Genomic DNA, 4,991 nt, shown 5'->3' on the forward strand with positions numbered 1-4,991 from the left:
TGCCCCTACTTATCCTTCAAAACATTTGTTTTGATGGGTGAGGCTTGCCTCTTTCAGGTTATCCAAAAAATGGTTTTATTTGCTGCCGCAAATGAAAATCTTTTTCTGGCGATGTCTATCATTAGGTTACTCAACGATGGTTACTATTTGTTGCAGAAAAGGAATCTCTTTCTTTGGAGGCTGCCCCTACTTATCCTCTAAAACATTAGTTTTAATGGGTGAGGCTTGCCTTTTACCCAAAGATGGTTACAATTTGCTGCCGCAAAAGAATCTCTTTCTTTGGTAGCCTACCTGTTTAGACAAAGGTGAATGACTAAAATCATCAAAAACATAACTTTGACAAAAGAATCCTGTTCCAGAACAACCCCTCTTCCTTCTTTCGGACGGGGTACGGACTAGTCATATTCTTCCGCGGAAATTCTACTTTATACCCAAGGTTTCCTCTGCCCGAAGCAGACCAGGATGCATGCCCCCTGGGTTCCAGTCCCATCTTTCTGAATCACTCGCATTCATCGGGAAGGAGGACTGGGGGTGGAGACATTTCTTGGGTGAAAAGACCATTGAGGGTTGGTATTTGACTATTTGCGATGCGTGATCCCGGAAATGAAAGTTGGTCTACGAGCTTGACCATTCTTCCTTCGTGTGGAAAACACATTACTCTAAAGAGTGAGGAGACTATAGCTCCCATGCAATATATACAGTCTCGTCCAAGGAGTAGGTTATAATCCAACGGTCCTTGAACGACCATCACGTTCATTTGAACGGTCTTCCCTTTCAATGTAACAGGCACATTGGGGAGGATCCCTAATGGTCGACTGGTTCCTTTATCAAAACCCGAGAGATTTCTTATCTCAGGCAAAAGCTCCGGGGAACCCAGTGCTTTCCAAGCAATAGAGGAAAGGATACTCACAGATGCCCCTTCATCAATGATAGTTCCAGCCATTACCATTCTGTAGATTTGGACTATGATTCTAAATGGTATACTGGCTGGTAACCGGGGTCTGCCTAGTTGGTTCCAATCAAAGGACACAACTAGGTTGCTTGGTGGTGGGACCGAATACACGGCCGGATACGATCCTGACGATGTTCCTTCCTGCGATAAAGGAATGGGCGCATTCCCCTGATGCTCATCAGAATCTGTGTTGATGAAAAGAATCTGGATGGTGTCATCCTTTTTCTCTTCAGTGAGGGTGTCACTTGAAGATGAATCTTCAGTGACGGTGTCATTTGAGGATGAAACCTCTGAAGGAAAAACCGGGTCAACTGCCGTATCGACCTTTAGACTTTCGTCTGGTCTGGATTCAGTAGGTTCATTTTCAATGACTGACGCTTCAGCTGACCACTTGAGCGGGCCAGCTGCATTTTCAACCAACGAAGGACTTGGCACGAGTTTTTTGTATCCAGGAGGAAGTATTACCGGTGAAACCGGGCGATCTTCCAAAACTCTCTTCGCTTCGTCTAAGAAGGGACAACGGTGGATGGTGTGACCGCCTTCACACAGTTTGCAGGGGGATCTTGCTCCCCCTCTTCGTCTTGAACCTTCACTTTCGCTAGTTGACGGTAAGCAATCAACATGGCTATCAGAGGTTGATGCTCCCGAATTGTGCAAACGAGGTGACCAGTCCCTTAGTATCCGGGGAATACAGGGACATTCTCTATGGAAGTGGTCTCCTTTACATATGACACATGGCGATTTAGGCCCGGTCTGTGCTGTGTGTGGGTTTTTGTCAGATGTCTTTTGCTTGCCCCCAGTCGCCTTAGGCTCCTTCTTCTTCTTCTCTTTCTTCTTCCTTTCCTTCTTCTCCATGGGAGCTTGGCTTTTGCCAGCCCCACCTTGCGAAGATGGAGGATTAGAGGAAGAGTTATAAGAAGTAGAAGGCTGGTGGGCAGCTCTAGACTGATCTAACTGTTGACTCGACTGTTCAGGAACCATGGTGGTCTGAATTACATTAGTTGAGAAAAGCCAAATAGGCAGGCCAATTGTCAGTCCTGGAAGCGACAATGTGGCCATGTGGGGCGCACCGACTTCTCCCCAAGAGGATAATGGACTAGGATTTCCATCATGTGGAGTTCCTTGGTTGGGGCGTTCCATGTTCTCAACTTAAGATCAACGCGGGAATAGGAGGTGATTATGTTCCGTTTAAAATAAATTTTATAACGACGCTTAGACACAACTTGCTTTTTCACTTTTTAAGAGTCGAGAAAAAGCTAAAGATGACTCTAGTCTCCTTCGATGTTTTAACAAGCCCGAAGTGACAAATGCTCGGATGGACTTTTTCAGTTATAGAGTTTGAAAAAGGCCAAAAGAAACTGCTCTGGAGTTCTAGGCAGAGGGTGTGCCAAACTTTTCGCAAAACCACAGAATACGTTTTACGGTACGAGTGGTCGATCTTCGTGAATGCTGTGTTCACTGCATTGCGATCAGTAGGGCGGCCGACACGGTTTCCTATTGGATAAAGGCTTTATTCCTATAGGGGTCTCCCAATATATACGCGACGGTATGTGGGAGCGCAAGTCCGTATTGATACTTATCGCTTCACCGTGGAGGAATCACCCAACCACTCAACGCTAAGATATCACGTTTAACGACGCCGGAACACGTCTCTAGCTTAGACCTCTAGATGTTTGCGTTATGTTTCAATGCGTTGTTATGTAAATTCAATTTATTTTAAGGTTGATCTTGTTTAGCAGTTTGCCTTTATGGATCACCACGAGATGTATAGTAACACTCCTAAATGCAGTCTAAGATGATAAGCAAACTTTTCAATCTTTCAACTTTGAAAACCTTAACTACTGAGGGAAAATAAAGATAACACCTTTTCACACAGATCATAGAGCACACACTAATGCACTTTTTCCTAAATCGACATGCAAGCTGTCATAATGCATATGCACAATGCAAGTATTTCTTTTCTCTTTCTTAATGTTGGTGAAATGCAAAAAGAAAGCTGTTGTACAATTTTGAATTCAATTTCAAGTGAAAGCAAACAAGCTTGTCCAAAATCAAAAGACACCTTGAGATTTACTTGTTTCGACACTAGAAATATATAAACTCAAACCAAATGACGAAAGCAAAAGCTCAATCAGCTATGAACAGCAAATGAACTAACTCTTAAGATCAAAACGACACTTTATCACAGGTCTAGATCTAAGAGGTCACAGCAAGACTAGTTCACTTTCGTTATGGGAAACTGTAAATGCATAAGAAATACACAAAGAACAAACACAGTTTCTTTATACAACTGAGGTGGAATAGTGACAAGGAAAGTTGGTTTCAGATAGGCCCACTGACTGGTAACAAACAGCAAAAACAAGAGTGAAAAAAAGGCAAGAACCAGCAGGAAACCCCAGCAACACAAGGCAGGACTGGTCCAGCGCAGGTGGAACACTGCCTGTTTGACCTTCAGTGCAGGTAGCCCCTTCGAGAACTGCGCTGAAATGCAAACAGCCTTTGTACAGCCTGCACTGAAGAACGAAACTTTCGTTTCTGGTGGTTTCCGGGTTACAGATTGCTCAAAAATTCACAGTTTTTGCTCAAATCAGAAGCTATCAGTCAAGGACACACTAAGGGATGACAAGGAGGATGAAAAGCTATCACTAAGATCTTATTAGAGTCCTTGTGGATCAGCTCTTCAAATCATAAAATTGCCCAGAAACTGAGCTAGAGTAGTTGCCCTCTACTTTGTATTTGAATGATTCAAACACAGTTCGATTCGGTACTCCCTTTGTTTATGAAATGAATAGCAAAAAACACAAACAACCAACAAGATACGATCCCCAGCGGAGTCGCCAATTTGTTGTTGGGAAAAGTATCCAATACGGAATGACCCTATCCCACTCTAAGGGTGATAGTACCTCAGCAACAACTGAATACAAAGCTATTTAAGATTACTTCTTTATGAGATGAGAGAGAGAAGAGAAAAGGGATCCACTAACCGTTATCTTCCGCTAATGGTTGATCCAATCTTCCCTCTTGCTGCTTGCTCCTAGCTCCTTGCTCTTTCACCGGCCCAGCTACACAAAGATCCTGTAAAAGCACAAAGAAAGGAAACTACAAGAAGCATACATCCATAACTGATTCAAGGATTAGAATAAATCAAATATACAAGCATCAATTCATCATAGAGACACATGCATATAGAAGAACCTCAGATACTTTATTAATGGAAGAAGTAAAGTTCTGAGAGTGTTACAACCATAATAGGCCCAATCCTGCAACACCTCCCAGCAGAAAGAAATCTCCTCTTCACCTCCTTCAAAGCAATCACCCAATAGTTCTATACACAAACCAACAGCACTTCCTTACTTGCACAAAATTCCAGCCTCCTTAGACCTCATGAGAGAGCTCTATATATAGGAGATTTGGAGAAAGGATGAGTCAGCTTGAGACTGACATGAAGCTGACTAGTGTCCTCTCCCACTTTAGTTAATCTTCAGTTCTTGAGTCCACTTGGAGATTCTTGCTTCCACTTGGAGATCAAGACCCTCTTACTCATCACAAGGCGAATTCCTTGACCCAAGTGTCAGTTTGGAAACTTCCTGGGCAATTGAAACCTTGCAGAATGACTGTGCCACTTGGCCAATCTCGCCCAGCGCAGGTAGCCTTCATTAGATTTGACATTCAGCACAGGTACAGAGTGGAGCAGTTGACATTCAGCGCAGATGCTCAGTGGAGCAGCTGACATGATCCAGAAATAGCTTGTTTTTGAGTCTTTTCAGGTGGAGAACTGATTTTCAGTGCTGTGGTTTGCTGACCTTGTTCCTCTAAGGGTAAGAACAACATGTTTAGGGACTTTGGATCCCTCAGATTATTGACATTTCATGCTTCATGCTGTTAGGCACAAAAATGTCTATAACAGTTGCCCCCTAAAGTATGAGGTCGTTTATCGGGTGAAATGCTTTATCAGGAGGATCCGAAGTTCATTCAATCGCTGAGAGGTGCCCTGTAACAAAATACAATACAATACATTATTTTTCATTCTGCTTTCATG

This window comes from Pinus tabuliformis, chromosome J, assembly GCF_031772625.1.
Source record: "Pinus tabuliformis cultivar Carrire ecotype Pingquan chromosome J, CPIR1, whole genome shotgun sequence".
In the NCBI taxonomy this organism is placed as follows: domain Eukaryota; kingdom Viridiplantae; phylum Streptophyta; class Pinopsida; order Pinales; family Pinaceae; genus Pinus; species Pinus tabuliformis.